The sequence below is a fragment of the Thamnophis elegans genome, chromosome 1 (genome assembly GCF_009769535.1).
Source record: "Thamnophis elegans isolate rThaEle1 chromosome 1, rThaEle1.pri, whole genome shotgun sequence".
NCBI classification, from domain to species: domain Eukaryota; kingdom Metazoa; phylum Chordata; class Lepidosauria; order Squamata; family Colubridae; genus Thamnophis; species Thamnophis elegans.
Window position 1 is genome coordinate 117,355,185 of NC_045541.1, and position 21,539 is coordinate 117,376,723.

The window sequence follows — 21,539 nt, forward strand, 5'->3', positions numbered from 1 at the left end:
GATGAAAAGTGTGGCTAAGTTTGCTTGCAAGGAAGCAAGGGCCATCTTCAAAGTCAAACCAAGAGAGAGTAGAACCAAACAATTTATAGTCCCTTTCCCATCCCATCTGCGAGGTGCAAGCATCACTACATTGAAACTACATCGCCTCCGGTCCATGAAAGAATTATCTCCACAGAACCGGTCCCTGGTGACTATATATCTATATCTATATCTATATCTATATCTATATCTATATCTATATCTATATCTATATCTATATCTATATCTATATCTATATCTATATCTATATCTATATCTATATCTATATCTATATCTATATCTATATCTATATCTATATCTATATCTATATCTATATCTATATACACTAGTCTTGTTGTATTTGAGTTTTTTACCGTGTAAGATTGAGATTGTCTTGGCAACGTTTCAGCGAGGTCTCACTCGTCATCTTCATGCTGGGTTTTGGGCTTAAAGCATGGTCGGAGCTGCCATCTTTCTATAAATCTTGGTGTGTGTTATTTCACAAACAGCCAGCACCAATCAGCATCAATCTACCAATCATGATACAACCACACAACCAATCATTCCACTTACTGAAACAAAACCAGCACTCCACACCTCCCACCAAGATTTATAGAAAGACGGCAACTCCGACCATGCTTTAAACCCAAAACCCAGCATGAAGATGGTAAGTGAGACCTCGCTGAAACATTGCCAAGACAATCTCAATCTTACACACACACACATACATACATATACACATACACACATAGACATACACACATACACTAAAAATGAGAAAACTATTAAAAACTAAAATAGTCAAGAGAGAGGTAGAAGAAAGTACAGAATAGAGAAAAAAATGATAGATAAAGGTGCACTGAAATAAAACATACAGAGAGAAACAAAGATACGTGCAAAAAATTGACTTCCAACTTATTTTACAGAAGACATACGATAGATGAAACTTCAACTCTTGCTCAATTTACAATGTAACATCATTTTTAAAAACATCTGTAAAAATTACTAATCCTTAAATCCATATGTCATGATTTCATTCCCTCCCCCTGTTTCTTGCAGAAAGTCCAAAAAGGGCTTCCAATTGGTATTAAATTTGGCCAAGATCTTTTCTCTAATCATAGCTATCAGTTTCACCATCTCAATCAGCCCCATGGTCTTAACAACCACTCTTTCATTGTAGGTATTGTTGAATCATTCCAATATTGGATACATGGAAGTTTTGCTGCTGTTATCATATACAAGAACAAAATACCATGCAATTTTTGTCCATCAACCCTAAGAATGTCTCTGATTTGAATTGTACATTGATCTTTAATTTTTTAAATTAATGTATATATTTCAGTTCAATAATTTGTAGCCTTTTTACAAACCCACTCAAGCTGGCAGAACATTCTTGGTGTTTACATTTCCAACATATATTTGAAATCTCTTTAATAATCTTTTTGGTAATAAATAGCATCTACTATATATATCATTTTATAGATGTTCTCCCTAAGAATGTAATGTAGCACACATTTTGACCACATGTTTTCCCATTGATGCATTTTATAACCAGCAAATCCTCATACTTCTGATTGATTCATTTGCTACGTCTATAAATCAATCCTGCCTAAGAATTCATTGCATGTCACAAACCCTAGTATTTGTTTTCTTCTACATGACTGGTATTATTTGGGTTTTAAAAAATGTTTTCCTGCTGTTTTGTCTCTTTGCAGTTCAATTAGTTTTCATAACTTCCACTGCAATTTCCTTTCACTTGGCATCTTTAGCCTCCTTTCTTATTGCTGTCTCAACAACACACAGTCCTCCTTGCTGAAAATATTTGTGTCAACATTTCCTTATTTATGTAACTGGAAATGTAAAGCCAAATGGTCTTTACGGGTAGTATTTTTAGTAGTAATGACTCCACATTGTGTTCAACCCTGGTAATTTTATCTGCATGCATAGGCACATATAGGTTTTTTTTCATAGTATCACTGTAAAGATTGTTTCTTCCAGAATTTCTTCTTTTTTCCTTTCCAGTTTAGACTTCTGCCTTAGCATTTCCTGGTCATCCATTAATTCATCCAGAGCAGACGCTGTACTGCTGTGTTCAATAACTGCAAAGTTTAGCTAGAGGCAGCCACTTCCAGCTGCAAAATGTAATCGAGAATGCCTGTGATTAAGGTACATAATCCTGGCTAGCCCAAGAGGGAGAAGCCCAAGCCACTTCTTCCCGAAGCCAGAGTTGATACTAACCTACAACATCCACCTCTATTGGGTACAGGGAGGCTCACTGATTCTCAGATTAGCTTCCTATGTAACAGCTCTCAAATCTCCAACGAACCCTAAAGAGTTGATCACGGTCCAGCCCACATATCAGCATAAGGCATAGGGGTTTTTTTTTTTGGGGGGGGGGGTTGTCAAAAACAGATCATGCCAGACTAATCTTATTTATTGAAAATTTTTGAAAAAAAAACTTTTACAAATGTTTACTTCCCTCCCGCTACCCTCCCCACCCAAACCCCACCCTTCCCAACCTTCCATCCCCCGACTTCCCAGAACCAATACAGGGTATAAATCTTTAACAAAAATATTATAAAATAAACTTAAAAGTAAAAAGTTAATATCCTCTATCATTTGAGCTTAGGCATAGTTTTGATTGACATGTTTGGGATTAAACTATTGGGTGAATCCAGCCAGTTTATAAACTTTAATTTTACCTTAGTGTAATATGTGAACCCAACCATCGTGACTTATTCAACAACTCATGGCTTAGCATGGTGGGTAAAAATGGACGTAGATTGTGGCCTGTTTTATGTACGTACATGCGTACATGTGTACATGCGTATGTATGAAATTTATGTATGAAATTTATTTGCTGCCCATCTCATTTTGAAGCGACTCTGGGCTGCTTACAGCTTAACAAAATACTGTGAACTAGTTGTGGTGGTGAGAGATTAATCAAATGGGGTATCTAATCAGTGTAGTGGTTAAAGGTGGGACCAGGAGATCACAGGTTCAAGTCCATTGTTATTTGTGGCAGCTCATTATCTCTTAGCCCAGCTGACATCACAGGGTTGCTAGTATTAAAAAAAACAGTGGGAGAAGAGAATAGCAATAGCAATAGTGCTTAGGATATATACCACTTCATAGTACTTTATAGTCCTCTCTAAGCAGTTGACAGAGTCAGCATATTGCCCTCCCCCCAATAATCTGGGTCCTCATTTTACTGACCTCAGAAGAATGGAGGGGTGAGTCAACCCTGAGCTGGTCAGGACTGAACTCCTGGAAGTGAGCAGAATCAGCCTGCAATACTGCATTCTAACCACTGCACCACCAGAGAATGTATAACGTATAATTCAGTTTCAGTTTCAGTTTAATAAAATTTGTATGCCGCCCACTCCCATTGGGACTCTGGGCGGCTCACAAGCAAGATAAAAGCATTTTAAAAAGTTAAGAAAAGATACAATTATTAAAATTTATACACCATCCATTCAGTCTAAGTGGGGCTGGATATTAATCAACAGCCCCAGGCCTGCCAGAACAGCCAGGTCTTGGTCGCTTTACGGAAGGCCGGGAGAGTGGTAAGGGTCCGGATCTCAATGGGTAGATCATTCCACAGGGCCGATGCAGCTACAGAGAAGGCCCTCTCTTGGGGGGGGGGGGGGGGCGCCCGCCGGCATTGTCCAGTCGACGGCACCCAGAGGAGGCCCAACCTGTGTGATCTTATTGGTCATTGGTCATTGGGAGGTAAATGGCAGGAGGCGGTCTCTCAGGTAGCCAGGTCATATACCATGTAGGGCTTTAAAAGTAACAACTAGCACTTTGAAGCGCATCCGGAGACCAATGGGGAGCCAGTGCAGCTCGCGGAGGATAGGTGTAACATGGGTGTATCTAGGTACACCCATTATCGCTCGCGCGGCTGCATTCTGGACCAACTGTAGTCTTCGAACACACTTCAGGGGCAACCCCATGTAGAGTGCATAATAATTGAGATAGGATATAAATCTGCTTTATAAACAAATCAGCATTAAGACTTGTCTCAAAATCCAAACATTAGCTGCAAAGCAATATGAAATGCTCAAGGTCTCTGAACCATGTGGCAGCTAACATTGTAGTCAATCAGTGTAATACTGAATGGAATAGGATTGATTTGTCTCTAGTCTTATAACAATGTACAAACAACTTTGTTGTTGTAGAGTATGTATACTGAGAACATATGCACCAGAAACAAATTCCTTGTGTGTCCAATCACACTTGGGCAATAAAGTATTCTATTCTATTCTATTCTATTCTATTCTATTCTATTCTATTCTATTCTATTCCAAAACTTTATACTGTATTTTCTCGGAAAGCATTGGGCTTTCTGACATGGATAAGTAGAAGAAATTCAACTGGAAGATCAGAGAATAGGAAGAGATGTCTAACCATCTGTTAAAATTAGGACTGTGTGCGCTTTGAAAAGGATTCAGAAAAATTGTTTTGGAACTTGCATGAACAAGGTATTTTTAAGATGACTTCACAAAATGGTTATGCTAATTTATGTGAGCAGTGTGGCTACCACTGAGTAGGTTCTCTTCTTCTCCTGAGATTTTAAAATATTAGGCAAGGTTTTTGGTACTCTGTCTAGTTTTCTATCTTGAACTTAAATTCTCAAAATATTTATCTCAATATTTTTCCTCTTGAAAAAATAAGTGTTGGGAAAATAGAATGGTCTTTTCCTATGTTTGCCATTTTATCAGAGAGTCCATGAGATCTTCGGATGAAATATTTCTATAAATCCAAAAATTCTGCAGTCATCCATTCTAATTGTGCATGGCAGAGCTATTACACTGTTTTCCTTTTATTTTCATTATTATTTTACCATGCTACAGAAGTATTTTTAAAAGTTATTACATCTGTGACCAAAGAAGAACAGATGGAAAATTCAGGATTAACCAAAAAGAAAAAAAAGCCACTCAAAACTTTAATGTATATTTAGCTTGTCTATGTCCTGCGTTACATTGAGAATCAGATTTTTTTTAAAAAAAACCTACAAAATAAAAAAATGTAACAGCTAAACAGAACATTTCTATCTTTATGACAGTGATATATTAAAAACAAATGTTGAACAATAATACAATAAACAAGAATGCTTGAACTCTGCTCCTGGCAAAGTACCTTAAAATCAATTCAGCTTCAGAATGACTATCAGAGGATATTCTAATTCTACAAAACATCTTATTCATTTCAAAGCCTAGTTCAGTGATGGTGAACCTTTTTCTTATGGCGTGCCAAAATTGTGTGCGCATGTGCTATTGCGCACAAATGTGTGCCCACACCAATTCCATCCTCCCCGCTCATCTGCACATGAGCATACGACCCTTCCCCAGGCTCCAGAGGCTTTCCTGAAGCCTGGGGAGGGTGAAAACAGCTTCCCCTGGCCCCCTGGAAGCCCTCTGTAATCTGGAAATGCATCATTTCCAAACTTCCAGTTGGCCCTTTGGGGCCGTTTTTCGCCCTCCCCAGGCGTCAAGAAAGCTTCCGCTACTTCCGGTTGGCTCGTTAGTTCAGAGGCTTTCCTGAAGCCTGGGAAGGGCGAAAACGGCCTTCCCCCGGCCCTCCAGAAGGCCAAAAATCAGTGCTGGAACTGACTTACCAGCAAATATGGCTCCACGAGCCATCTGTGACATGCATGCCATAGGTTGGCCATCACGGGCCTAGCTGATTCAAACTCTACAAAACATCTTCATTTCAAAGCTTGTTCCAAATTGAATCTGCCCTTCCAGAAAGATTAGTTGAAGATCCCATCTTCAAGGTAGCTGCGTCTATGGAAACATAGCGAGAGTTTCCCAATGGTGTTTCCCTTCCTTTTCTGAAATGGCTCACATTTGTATATCATAAATTCATAGGGTTGAAAGGGATCTTGGAGACCTTCTAGTCAAGGGGTCCCCAAACCCCTTGACTAGAACCGGGCTATGCAAGTGGTGGGTGCTTGTGTTCGCATGGGAAGCTCAATTCGAGTGAGCAGCAGGTGCTCAAAATTGTGCAGGAAGTTCATTCATGTGAATGGTGAATGCACACATCCGCTATTTGCATACACAGGGCTGCAACCATGTGCACCCCCTGCTTCTGAAGAACCATCCCTTGCCCCCTGCCAGTCTGCAAATCTGGAAAGGTTGGAGACCCCTGTTCTAGTCCAACATCCTGACTAGGGCAGGAGTCCTCATACCTTCTTAGACAAATGGTTTTCCAATATTTTCTTGAAACATCTAGCAATGGGGCACACACAAATCAGGAGGCAAGTTATTCTGCTGATTAATCATTCTTATGGACAGGAAATTCCTCCTTATTTCCAGGTTGAATCTCTCTCTGACAAGCTTCCACCCATTGCTTCTTGTCTTGTTCCTCCAGGCCTTCTTGTCCTCTACCATCCTCTGGAGTCCATTTAAGCTCATGCCTACTGCTTTGGTGACTCCATCCAGCCACCTCATTCTCTGTCATCCTGTTCTTCTTTTGCCCTTAATCTTTCCCAGCATTAGGCTTTCTCCAGTGAGTCCTTCCTTCTCATTAGGTGGCCAAAGTATTTGAGTTTCATCTTCAGGATCTGGCCTTCTAAAGAGCAGTCAGGTTTGATCTCCTCTAGGACTGACCGCTTTGATCACCTTACAGTCCAAGGGACTCGCAGGAGTCTTCTCCAGCCCCGGAGTTCAAAGGCCTCAATTCTTTACCGCTCAGCCTTTCTTATGGTCCAGCTTTCATAGCCATACATTGCAATTGAGAAAACCATAGCCTTGACTATACACACTTTTATTGGCAGGGTGAGAATAATTATTGAGAATTATTTTTGTTGAGAATAATTATTATTAATCTTATTTTGTTTCTGTATATACTGTTTCTGTATATACTGTATATCTTGAATGCTTTTGGGTCAATATTAAAGGTTGGTGGGGAAATGACATTGCCATAGGTCTATACTACAGGCCACCCGACCAAGCAGAGGAAGTAGATGAACTTTTTGCTAGTCAGCTAACTAAGGTATGTAGGAAGCACACCACAATAGTAGTGGGGGATTTTAACTACCCTGACATCAACTGGGAAACAAACTCTGCACCAAGTGGAAGATCCAACAGGTTCCTAATGAACCCAGAAGACAACTTTGTTTCCCAAAAAGTAGAGAAGGGAACAGGGGGATCAGCCTTATTGGACTTAATTTTCACTAACAGAGAGGAAATGATAGAAGGTGTTGAAGCCACAGGAACCCTGGGGGCAAGTGACCATGCAATATTGGAATTCAACATTATGCAAACACAAGTAGTAGAACAAAGTGAAACTAGAGTCTGGGACTTTAAGATAGCTAATTTCAATAAACTTAGAGAGAGCTTGGGAAAAATTCCATGGATGAGAATCCTCAAGGGGAAAACAACTCAAGAAGCTTTGGAAATTTTGAAAAATGAGATTACAAAAGCCCAGTCTAGCACAATACCTATGAAGAAGAAAAATAACAGTTCCCAAAAGAAACCAGCATGGCTGCATAAAGAACTCTCTGACAAATTGAAAGACAAAAAAGATAAGTATAAAAAGTGGAAGGGGGTGGACATAACTAAGGCAGAATATACAGGACATAACTAACAGCAAATAGCCCAAGCATGTAAAGATGAAGTGAGGAAAGCTAAGGTTCACAATGAAGAAAGGCTTGCCATAGAAGTAAATAATAACAAACAAAGCTTCTTCCAACATGTTAAAAACGAGAAAAAAGTTAAGGACAATTGATCCATTGCTGGGAGAAAGTGGCAAGAAGGTGACAAGCAACAGGGAGAAAGCAGAACTATTTAACTCATTTTTTGCATCTGTCTTTACACAAAGGGATAAAACAGACCAACCTATCAAAAACAGCACCACAAAAATCAGATTAGGAACTCAAGTTGAAATAAGGAAGAAAATGGTAAGTGAGCACCTGTCTACCCTCGATGAGTTCAAATCACCAGGACCAGATGGATTACACCCCAGAGTTCTGAAGGAACTGGCAGATGAGATCTCAGAACCACTGAACTATATCTTTCAGAGATCCTGGAGCACTGGGGAACTACCAGAGGACTGGAAAAAAGCTGATGTGGTTCCCATCTTCAAAAAAGGGGAAAAAAACAGATCCAGGAAACTACAGACCTAACAGTCTGACCTCAATACCAGGAAAGATTCTGGAAAAGATAATCAAGCAACGGATTAGCGAACACTTAGAAGCAAACAAAGTAATAGCCAAAAGCCAACATGGGTTTGTCAAAAACAGAACATGCCAGACTAATCTTATTGCATTCTTTGATAATGTGACAAAATTAGTGGACCAGAGGAATGCTGTCAATATAGTTTACTTGGACTCCAGTAAGGCATTTGATAAGGTAGACCATAACCTACTACTAGATAAAGTAGAAGAATTTGCGTTAGACAGCATCACCACCAGGTAGATTCATAACTGGCTGACCAACTGCACTCAACGTGTAGTCCTCAATGGAACTGCATCTTCATGGAGGGAAGTATGCAGTGAAGTACCCCAAGGCTCTGTTCTGGGCCCAGTACTCTTTAACATCTTCATCAATGATTTGGGTGAAGGAATAAATGGGGAACTCATCAAATTTGCAGATGACACCAAGCTGGCAGGAATAGCCAAAACTCCAGAAGACAGGCTAAAGATACAGAAGGATCTTGACAAACTTGAACATTGGGCACTATCTAATAAAATAAAATTCAGTGGTGAAAAGAGTAAGGTTCTACATTTAGGCAACAAAAACGAAATGCACAGGTACAGTATAGGTGGTACCTTACTCAATAGTAGTAACTGTGAAAGGGATCTTGGAGTCCTAGTGGACAACCATTTAAATATGAGCCAGCAGTGTGCAGCAGCTGCCAAAAAGCCAATACAATTCTAGGCTACATAAACAGAGGGATAGAATCAAGATCATGTGAAGTGTTAATACCATTTTATAATGCCTTGGTAAGGCCACATTTGGAATACTGCATTCAGTTTTGGTCACCACGATGTAGAAAAGATGTGGAGACTCTAGAAAGAGTGCACAGAAGAGCAACAAAGATGGTTAGGGGACTGGAGACTAAAACATATGAAGAACAGTTGCAGGAACTGGGTATGTCTAGTTTAATGAAAAGAAGGACTAGGGGAGACATGATAGCAGTGTTCCAATAACTCAGGGGTTGCCACAAAGAAGAGGGAATCAAACTATTTTCCAAGGCACCTGAGGGTAGAACAAGAATCAATGGGTGGAAACCAGTCAAGGAGAGAAGCAACTTAGAACTGAGGAGAAATTTCCTGACAGTTAGAACAAATAATCAGTGGAACAGCTTGTCTCCAGAAGTTGTGAATGCCCCAACACTGGAAGTCTTTAAGAAGATGTTGGATAGCCATTTGTCTGAATAGGTATAGGGTTTCTGCCTAGGAAGGGGGTTGAACTAGAAGACCTCCAAGGTCCCTTCCAACTCTGCTACTGTATTGTATTGCTTTGAGTCACTGGAAGTAGAGTAGAATAAAAATGTTGAAAATAAAATAATATGATGGGATAAAAGTGCTTTTAGTAGTTTATTCAATAGTTTATTCAATATGTTTAACATATTCGTCAGATTTGTTCACTATATTAATGGAAGGAAGCTTTGTCCTATCTGTTACCTCATTCAAACAGGACATAATTTATCCTCTCTGGGTCACATACTCTGACTTTGAAAATAACATTTTCAGCTCCATGTGGGTTGACTTACTAAGAGAACCCTCTGAGAAAAAGAATAACTAACTGGCTTTTTCCACTTAGCTTTATTTGGTTGACTCACTGCTGTAATCTCTTCCTTCATTTCCCCATCAACTTTAAAAAGGCATTAAGATCATCAGTCCTGCTGCAGAAAAATTGAGCAGACATAGCACACATGGCTCTTAGACGTTTTCTACCTTTTGATGTCATTACTATTCCATCTTTTATTTTGAAATCAGCCCACAACTTGTTTAAATAGTAATGTCATAATTTATATGGCTCTATTTTATATTTCACCAACAAAAGCTGAAGAAAAGGAATTTGGCCTTGGTCCAGATATGTTTTAGTAAGTGTTACTGAACCACAGATTTGGTTTTGAGTCTTATGCTTTTAAAAATCTGCATAATCAACTTTTTTAGGATAGAATGTCTTCCTTGGACTGTAAGGCAATCAAACCAGTCAGTCCTAGAGGAGATCAACCCTGACTGCTCTTTAGAAAGCCAGATCCTGAAGATGAAACTCAAATACTTTGGCCACCTAATGAGAAGGAAGGACACACTGGAAAAGAGCCTAATGCTGGGAACGATTGAAGACAAAAGAAGAAGGGGATGATAGAGAATGAGGCAGCTGAATGGAGTTACCAAAGCAGTAGGCATGAGCTTAAATGGACTCCAGAGGATGGGAGAGGACAGGAGGGCCTGGAGGAATGTTGTCCATGGTGATGGGTCAGACACGATTTCACAACTAACAACAACAATAACAACAAATATTTCACTGCTGATTTCAGTCCTCTTCACTCCTACCTATCTAAAAAAGTTACTTATCCTATATACCTTCCCAGTTCGTTGAAATCAAAGGGACTTCAAAAAAAAATGATACCCATGTAAGCTGAGAACGATATTGGGAAAGATGTGGGGAAAAAATAGTCCAAATGATCTGGAGCAGGAAATAAAAACCCTGTTTGTTAGTCTGAAAAAGTGCTACCAGATTCTTTCCTTGTTTCAAAGAAAAAAGCATGGAAACACAATATAGCTTTATTAAATTACGCATGATGTGGAAAAAAGTTTATAACAGTTTACAGTTCTAGAAACTGTTAGGGAAATTAAGAGCACTTACAAGCAGGAGAAAGGCAATGATAAATTTGTTTTAAATTCCAAACTCAGAAGGAGTGTAATACAGGTCTTCCTCTTTTTATTCTGCTACATCTTCCTCCCTACTGCCTTCTGATATGGGTTTCTATAAATCTTTTATACATAAGATAAGCTTTAACTCTCCAGACAAACAAAAGGGTGAAATCATAGAAATAATGTGGATAGAAGAGTCCTAATGACCTTTAGTGGTAAGGAGGTTGAGCTATTAACAATGATTAAGAACAGTGCTAGACCCACTGATTTACAACACTTAATGAAATATAAGCACTTAACAAAAGGAGGCATTTTTTTTTACAGAAGTAACAAAATGTATTAAAAATGTATTGTGGTGTAACAGAAATGCCGATTTTCCATAACAAGCCCAAACTCACTGAATAAGATTGGGAATTTGGGACAAACAAAAAGAAATAAACTTTAAACTGGAAACTTTATATGGTGGTCTTCACAATTCAGAAAACTTAAAAGCTGATGGAATGGTTCTCAAACTTCGTGGTATATATATTATTTATTATTATTAATATTTAATATTATTTATCAGCATAAATACTACACAAATGTAACAAAGGCAACAGTAAAATATTGGGCTTTCTGTCTGGATGGTCTCTTGTGACGAGCCAATGGACAGAGAATGGAAGCAGTTAGCTTCCTCCCATAATTGGGGCATACCAGGGGTTGTGACTTTAAATATATACCTTTCTCCCTGGCTCAGCTGATAACGGATCAGAGCCTGTGGCTTAGTGGTTAAAACATCTGCCTAATATGCAATATAGCCCAGGTTCAAATCCCAGTAAGGGTATGGCTAGCTGATGAGAGCTAAATAGCTTGAAATAGATCTATACTAGTCTCCCTTTATTTATTTACATATACAAATACTACACACACACACACACACACACACACACACACACACACACACACACACACGTGTGTGTGTGTGTGTGTTTGGGTGTGTGTGTGTAAATATATATATATATATATATATATATATATATATATATATATATTTGTTATATTTATGCTGATAAATAAATAAAGGGAGATATAACAAATGTAACAAAAAAGGCAACAGTAAAAAATATTGGGTTTCTGTCTGGATGGACTCTTGTGACGAGCCTAATGACAGAGAGTGGAAGTGTGACCTTCCTCCCATACTTGGGCATACCAGGGGTTGTGACTTTATATATATACACATACATATATACATACATATGTATATGTATATGTATATGTATATGTATATGTATATGTATATGTATATGTATATGTATATGTATATGTATATGTATATGTATATGTATATGTATATGTATATGTATATGTATATGTTCCTTCCATGAATAAAACTGAGCTTTCTTCATAAGGATGTTCCAAAGGGGAGGAGTCAGAGTCTAAAAGAGTCTAGATGACAGTCATGATTGTACAACTGAAGCCTTCCCCTTTTTATGCAAAGGGCAATGGTTTCAATCATGTGATCATGACCATCATCTTGACTCCTTTTGATCCAGATGCCCCTGGGGATTGGCATCCTTGGATGGGGACAAATGATAAAAAAAACAGAAAGTCCAGTTGCCTGTTGGCGGTGAGTGTGGTGGGGGCGGGGGAGAAGCACCTTTGTGTTGCAATGGTACTCCCTACATTCCTGACTTAGGGTGTTATAGTGCAAATACAAAAAGGTGGAGTCCATGTAGGGATGTTTCAATTCATGTTTCATTTTGTTATTATTATTGTTTCAGTGGTGGGATTTAAATTTTTTCACTACTAGTTCTGTGGGCGTGGCTTGATGGGCATGGCTTGGTGGACGTGGCAGGGGAAGGATACTGTAAAATCTCCATTCCCACCCACTCCAGAGGAAGGTTACTGCAGAATCCCCAGCTGGGACTCAAGAGGTAGAGAATAGATGGTGGGCGGGGCCAGTCAGAGGTGGTATTTACTGGTTCTCCAAAGTATTGAAAATTTCAACTATGGTTCTCCAGAACTGGTCAGAACCTGCTGAATACCACCTCTGGTCTGTTTGTCCAAATAAAGACTAACTTTTAGGGCAATTCATGCTGTTTCAAGGCTCTTGATATTATATTAAGTTTCCCTAGATGCAAATAGGAAAGTGAGATCTATTTTGATGACATCTTGGATGGTGGGATTGTAGGCAACAGTCTTCCCAAGATAAAGGTAGAAAATAAATGTTTTGTAGTTTACTAACCATAACAAAAAGTAATATTTGTGAAGGTATTGATGTGGGAAGGCTTATGTCTGCTGTATGCAGCTGGATGTTTATTTGTCTTACTACCCTTTTTTGCCCTTTATTCCATTTTCTGCAGTATTGAACAGGTGTGGAACTTGGAAAGAAAGTTTTCTATAATATAATTACCATATTTTTCGGAGTGTAAGACACACAGAAGTATAAGACGCACCAAGGTTTTGAAGAGGCAAATTTAAAAAAAGTAGGTAGGTAGATAGAGGGTTAGAGAGGGAGAGAAAGAGAGACAAATACAGTAGGTAGGTAGGGAGAGAGAGAGAGAGTAGTTAAGTAGGTAGGTAGATAAAGGGATAGAGAGAGAGAGAGAAATAGAGAGAGATAGAAAGATAGAGAAATACAGTAGGTATGGGGAGAGAGAGTGTGTATAGGTAGGTAGGTAGGTAAGTAGGTAGGTAGAGGAATAAAGAGGGAGAAATAGAAAGAGAGAGAGAGAAATACAGTAGGTATGGGGAGAGAGAGTGTGTATAGGTAGGTAGGTAGGTAAGTAGGTAGGTAGAGGAATAGAGAGGGAGAAATAGAAAGAGAGAGAGAGAAATACAGTAGATAGGTAGGGAGAGAGAGAGTGTGTGAAGGTTGGTAGGTAGAGGGTTAGAGAGAGAGAAATAGAGAGAGAGAGAAATACAGTAGATAGGTAGGGAGAGAGAGAGAGTAGGTAGGTAGGTAGATAGATAGAGGGAAAGAGAGAGAGAAATACAGTAGATAGGTAGATAGGGAGAGAGAGTAGGTAGGTAGGTAGGTAGGTAGATGTTTCCAGGTGTATTTATTATCCATGTGCTGGAGAAGAAATCGCTGACAATCTGCGACACCTAAGACTTTGTTTTTTTCTGGCACAGCACTTGATCAATGTAATTCTCATCAATCACTCTAACTAAAAAGCTTTCCAAAAGGAAAAAAAAAAGTTTTTGCAATCTGCAAACCTCCCCAAAACGACCCATTTTTTTCATGAAAACAGGCCCGTAAAAAAATTGCATGCTTATGGAGGCATATAGAGTGCTGCGGGGGGCTGCGGGGAGCCCCCAAAAGGTCCATGTTTTTGCTCATTTCTGCCCTCCCCAACCCCCAGAAGCTCTCTGAAAGCCTCCATAAGGCTATGTACAGCCATTTTGGTGAAGGGGGGGGGCTTCAGGAGGCAAAAAATGCTCTATTTGGTGTATAAGACACACCCAGATTTTCAGCCTCTTTTTTGAGGAAGAAAGTCGGGAAAGCTAAAAAACCACTCCATTCGGTGATCTGAGGTTTCCCTGAGGAATTACACCAAATACTCCGAAAAATACGGTATATGTTTTTGATCCAGCATTTGTCTGACTAAAGCCATGTTTCTTTCTGTTCCTTTGTGGCTTTTGCTTTAAGCTGCAGGAAAATATCTCTTCCAGGGTCTCCTACTTTCTATTTTCCTAAACAAAGCAAAAGAAAACAAAGCAAAATACCAAAACGAAGATGTTCTAGAAATCTGATTTAATTGTAACTATTTTGGTAATTTAAGCAGACCTCCTGAGACGGTATGTATTCAGGTGTTTTCAAAGAAAGGGTAAAAAATATGGGGTACTTGGTGATCCAACCCAATATATATGCCAGGGAAATAGGAGAAAGTAGTATTGTATGTGTTTGCCCCGTTAAGTAATTTTTAAATTAATAAAGGTGGAGTGAAAATCAAATAAATACATACATACATACATACATACATACATACATACATACATACATACATACATCTATAGCTACAATATTTATACTCTCTAGGTCCAAGGATGCTGGAAGTGATGGAATTCTCTTAATATCCAGAGGTAGCGTTTTAGATCTCAGTGGATGTTAATATGGCATTCTGAGCTATGGAAAAAAACCAAAACAAATGAAATCACTGCTTTTAGCAGCTGTATCCATGCTGTATAATAACTGCAGGCATCTATCTCTTGTAGTGTGTGGCTTTTATCCCCCTGGTTTAGGAAAAAAGAACTGTGTTCATTTTTACCGCTAATTACTGAATTTGGCTATGCTCCCGGTGTCCCAGCAGGGGGCACTATCTGTTTCTTGCTCCCTCATCATTTCCTCCTGACACAGCATAAAAACAGCTGAAATTCCACTTGGCCTCTGGCTGGAACACAAAACATTCCTGTCCCAGCTTAAAAACTTCATGTGGCCAGTCCCATTCTCGTTCGACATACACCAAGCATTAAATGGCTTGGTGTATGTTCAGAATAAAAACAGGGCAAATTATTCCTCTTGTTCTAGCTGCAAAATGGTTAAGTTCCAATGAGCCCAAAAGTGTTCACCAGAGTTCCATTTCTTCCTTCTCAGATACTCAGATAACCGCCTGTGCATACATAGTAGGGAAAAATGCTATTTCTTCAGGCACCTCCATGACTTTCAAATTTCTGAGTACAGGGCAATTTTGACAGAATTGCATTATGGGCTTCCGTGGGGATTAGAGCCATCTGGCAGAGCTACCATCTTAGCTGGCTCGGGTCTTTTGTAATATAGTTGCTGTTTGTGGAACTATATTTCTCTGAACTTTTACTGTGATCTATGTCTGGAGTTGAGAACAACTTGGAGGAAACCCCAAATCCAGAACATGTGGGAGGACTGCAACTTGTGATTAGGTCTGTGGACATTGGTGTAGCATCACTTGTAAAGGATACTCATTTCCAAGTTGGAAACCCAGGCATCTCTAGAAGCATTGTTTTGCTGCATAAAAATGTCCTTTCTGCAAAAGTTTCATAAAAAATAACCGGATCCCAAGTCCGGTTCCAAATCTCAGAAGCCTCAGAGTTTATTCCTCATGGCTTCAGCTGACAATATTTAGTGTAACCATAGCTAAGAAATTGTGTCTGTGATGAAAGGGGAAGGGTAAAGCAAGACACTCCACCCAGTATAGGGCTCTTAGCAGAGGTGGGTTCCTACCAGTTCACACCTATTCGGTAGAACTGGTTCGTCAAATCTACCGAACCAGTTAGAAGAGGTTCCACCAGTGGACCCGGAAAGCAGGCCACACCTACAGAAGAGGTTCCCAAAAATTTTGAAACCAACACTGGTGGGTGTGTAATGTGCCGCAGTTATCTACGCATTAATAATGATCTAGTAATATTTCCTTATACATTTTAGGGACCTTTCCTTACATAACTGGTGTTTTCTTTCATACTTTTGGATTTCTAATTTCTGTTTCCGTTAGTTGGCAATTGCTAAAACCAATCCCACGTGAAAAAGTATTCAAAGCCTTCTTGATTTTAATTGTCAATTTATTTATTCCTGCACATTGTAATATTTATTCATTTACATATCTCTGTTTTTCCACTGTTGTGTAAACACAATTCCAGCAGCTGCTAACATGTGTAAAATTAAATATATATTATACTCCCTTTCAAATAGCCAACAAAATATTTCTGGTTTTAATTCTATATCTTGTTTTACAATTGCTTCTATCCACTAACTTCTGAACAGCTACTTGGATAAGGTGACCAGATTTTCAGATTGGTAAAGAGGGACACCTTTGACTGGGGCGGCGGGAGGGGAGGGGGGGCTTGATTAAAATTTTTATACGGAGCAACAAAAATTTTCATATAATGCAAAAATAGTATTGTATTTTTTTTATTTCAACATAACTACAATTTACAAATATAAATTATAACTCTTGCCAAACATCAACATTTTGATCACGTGACCACGAGGATGCTGCAACGGTCGCTAAGTGTGAAAATGGTCGCTAAGTGTGAAAAATGGTCATCAGTCACTTTTTTCAATGCCATTGTAACTTTGGTCACTATACCACCTTTCTTGCCACAGTTCTTAAGTGAATAACTGTAGCTGATAAGTTAGTAACATAAGTGAATTGGTTTTCCCCATTTGACTTTGTCAAAAGGCAATTAAAATGACCCCAGGACACTGAAACCATCATAAATATGAATCTGTTGCCAAACATCAAAATTTTGATTGCATGACCATGAGGATGCTGCAACGGTCGCTAAGTGTGAAAATGGTCGCTAAGTGTGAAAAATGGTCATCAATCTCTTTTTTCAATGCCATGGTAACTTTGGTCACTATACCACCTTTCTTGCCACAGTTCTTAAGTGAATAACTGCAGCTGGTATTTTGTATTTTGGATAGAATCTTTTTTTAAATAGTCTAAGACAATTTAAAAAAAGAATCCACACAGAATAAATTGAAATAAAACATTTCAAAGTATTGTGCATAGAATTTTTAAAAATGGTTTCACTTCAATTTATTTTGGATAGAATCTTTTTTAAAATAGTCTAAGACAATTTAAAAAAAGAATCCACACAGAATAAAACTTTTAAAAAATCCTATGCACAATAAATAAAATATTATTTTAAAATACATTAAAAAATAAAAAAAAAACCCAGTTCACTTACCAGCAGGCACAAGTGAGCACTCCAAGTCAATCCAGAATGATATAGATGTTAATACAAAGAACTGAGCAAATTAAAATGGTGAAATTAGTCAGGGAAATATTTTTCAAAGAAACTTTGCCACCATTTTTTCCCACACAAGCAGACCTCCAACCTCCATGCCCCTCCCTTCCAGAAAATCCAGGAAGTAACACTCGTGGCTTCTCTAGCCAAGCATTTCCTGGAGCTCTATGGTACTTGGTCATTTTTTCTTATAAAATGAGGTAAAAGGGGCAGGAGGGTCCGTTTTGTTGCTTTAACGTTTTAATATCTTCAATGAAAGTACTGAGACAGAGAGAAAGGTTAGACAGAGTGTCTTTTGTCTTGCCCGGTTAGGATTTCTTAAGCAAATCCACTGGGCTTTCAACATGAAGCCAGAAAATCGGGACTTTTTAAAAATGCCCTGGGAAATGGGACAAATTGTTATAAAGCGTGACTGTCCTGCTGAAATCGGGACATCTGGTCACCTTATACTTGGACCGACCTAAGTACTAATTTATAATTTCATATCCGGTCACATGGGTGGCAAGCCACTCCCACAAAGGAGGCCACACCCACAGAGTAGGTTCCAACAATTTTTGAACCCCACCACTGGCTCTTAGGCTGATATATCTCAACTAGCATTTACTGGGTTGAAATGACAATTCCCCCATTAAAGAACAAATCTCCACATTCATAGGCTTTCTGCTAATAATGCCATCTGAGTAACGAGAGTTATTTTACCTCAGTGCCATATGAGCTTTATATGTCTGGCATACAAAAGCATACATTACTAAAAGCTAATAGTACTAGGGGAGAGGGGGAAATCCCTATGATGAATTAATTTATGAATCAAATTCATCCTTAGTTAGGGGAACTTTCTGGATAACTTTAGTCCAGTCACACTATCATCCCAAATTATTTCACAGGTTTGCTGATGTAGGGATAAAATCAGGGGTGGGCTGCTGGGGGTTTGCATGGGTTCGGGCAAACCTCTAGCTAGGCTTCTGTCCAGTTTGGTGAACCCCCAAATGCCACCCCTGGTTGGCTCCGCCCACCCCTCCCCTTCCGCCCCTCCCCTTCTGCCCCTCCCAGGAGTCTCCATGCAGCCTGTGCATGGCCTGCACGGAGGCTTGGGGAGGGCAAAAACGGACCTTCCGGAGGTTCTGGAAGTCTGGAAATGGGCCTGTTTCCAGCCTCCAGAGGGCCTCCAGAGCCAAGGGGGAAGCAGTTTTTGCCCTCCCGGAGGCTCAAAGAAAACTCAAAAGCCTGGGGAGGGCAAAAAAACACACCCCGCCCACTGTGGTGCAGGAGGCCGACTAGGACATGCCCACCATGGCCACGGCCACCCAGCAATGGGGCAGTGAACCCATTGCTTGAACTTTTGAAGCCCACCCTTGGATAAAATGAAGAGAAATCCTCATATTTGAGTTTTTGAAGAAAAGGCCCAGGATAAAACTAACGAGTAATGTTAGTATAATGTATTGTATATTTGGTCTTTAATTTACACAGCAAGCACATATGGTAAAAATTGCAAGCTAAAAAGATGCATGGCTAAGTTTTTCAAGTTGAGATCTGTGCAAATTAATTGAACCATGGTCGGCAGAAATACAGAAATGCTTGATTGTAAGTGAAACCAGCTGACTTATTAAGAAAGATAGAGTGAATCATTCATGTGTCATTTAATAATCTAACTTTTTAAAAATATCTGAAACTTGCTGTCCAATCTTAATAGTTAGTGATCTATGTTACTTTGCTTACTCAAAGCTACCTGTAACAAAGAACAGGGATTTACTGTAAAATGTATCTTTTCTACTGGTCAGCAAAAGACACCTGATTCAGGAGTAATTTTTTTCCTGCTTGCTTGAATGAATGTGGAAAAATTAAGTCCAGTGAATCTGCAAGAATGACAACATATATACAGCCAAAGTAATCAAATAAAAATATAAGAGCGCAAACTCTCCATAATCAACCAATAATGGCAATGATAACTAAACCTATGGTTTCCAAACTGTGAACCATAGTGCCCCCAGGATGCTGCTCCATAAGAGGTGGTATTTAGAAGGTTCTGACCAGTTCTGGAGAACAGGTAGTGGAAAATTTGAGTAGTTCAGAGAACTACTTTTAAATGCATTATACAACTTGCATAAAAGGAGGAAGGTAATCCAAAATTAAATCAGAGTCCAAGGCAAAGTATTGCTTAAAAGTTCCAATTTATTAAGAGAGTCATGTTGGCACATCTGGAGAAACCCGAATCTGAAAGCTTCCTGGTTTGCCCACCCACTTGAAAGTTCAATATCTTGCCCCCAACACCCACAAGTCCATCACATGGTCCAATCTCCCACTGCCATGTTGGCAGTTCCACCCATCCAGTTCTGGTCAGGTGCAGAGGTGTAGAGACAAAGGATGACCTTGGATTCTAGAAAGGAATTTTATTTTGACAACATCACATTCTACTCTTTGCTATTCCCCCTCCCAATTCCCCACTAATGAAACAGCATAGTAGAATAGAATATTAGATCCCAAAAGGAACCGGCTGCAGGCCGGAGAGAAGGCTTCAGTTGTACAATTATGACTGTCATCTATAGCAATAGCAATAGCAATAGCAGTTAGACTTATATACCACTTCATAGGGCTTTCAGCCCTCTCTAAGCGGTTTACAGAGTCAGCATATCGCCCCCACAGTCTGGGTCCTCATTTCACCTACCTCGGAAGGTTGGAGGGCTGAGTCAACCTTGAGCCGGTGAGATTTGAACCGCTGAACTGCAGATAACAGTCAGCTGAAGTGGCCTGCAGTACTGCACCCTAACCACTGTGCCACCTCGGCTCTGATTCCACCCCTTTGGGACAAGCCATGCCCAACAAGCCACACCACGCCCAACAAGCCACGCCCACAGAACCGGTAGTAAAAAAATTGAATCCCACCACTGCACTGCAAGTCCTGCAGGATTTCAAACTACTAGCTTGAGTTTAGAGTTTGGACCTGGGGTGCTGTGGACAAAAATACTGAGATGCTAAGGGCTCTGTGGACCAATAAAGTTTGAATCCTGTGCACCACACTGTTCCCAATCAGTATACCAGTGGGGAATGTAGGTTCTTAAAATTTCTGTTTACAAATCTAAGCACTATGGTGGCTTATTGTATTGATGTATTATTATGTCAAAGCATAACATAAAAAAAACTGAAAGTGTATTGCTTTTGCAGAGATAGCAAGTGACACAGAAAACAAGACAGTGGAGACTTTTAATGCTTTTTGTTACTATAGGCACTGACACAATTTTTTTTAGACTTGTGGGCTTCAACTCCCAGAATTCCACAGCCAGGTATGCTCAGTTCCTATTTAAAGCGACAGCATTTGTTTTTCTCCTTTGCGAAATACGTTTCCTTCTTTCTTTTTCTTTTTCTTTTTCTTCTCCCTTCCCCTCCTTTCTCCCTCTCTCCCTCCCTCCCCCCTCTCAAACACACACACACACACACACACACACACACACACACACACACACACACACACACAGAGTTGCTTAACTCTGCTTGAGTGATCATAAAACGGCTAAAGCCAGACTAGATGAGGCACGTCGTTCTCCTGCCTTCTCCTGTAGAGGGCGCTTTTTAGAGGCTTTTTTAAACAGTTAAGCACTAAGCAGAGTCATCCACTGTGACTCTGGCAGCAACTTGCTCAGCCTGACCTCAGCTCTTACCTTTTTCCTTTTACATTTGTTTTTCTTTTCATGATGACAGTGGTGAGGCTCTGCCTCCTCTGCCTCCCCTGACTGCACGTCACTGCTATATATAGTAACTGTACATAGTGATGTCATTTACAATACAGTGTTCACCTGGCATCAGATTTTCTCCTAAGTCTCCCTCTCAGAGGCCATCCCCCTCTATAGGTCTTAACATCCTCCTGTCTCTCCATCTAGCTACTCCCTTTCTAGACTTGCCAAGTTAGAGAATGAAAAGAAAGCAATGGGTTTGTAAGAAACTGATGGAGATGTTGTTTTTGCAAAGAAAGCAATTTTTCAGAGTTGTG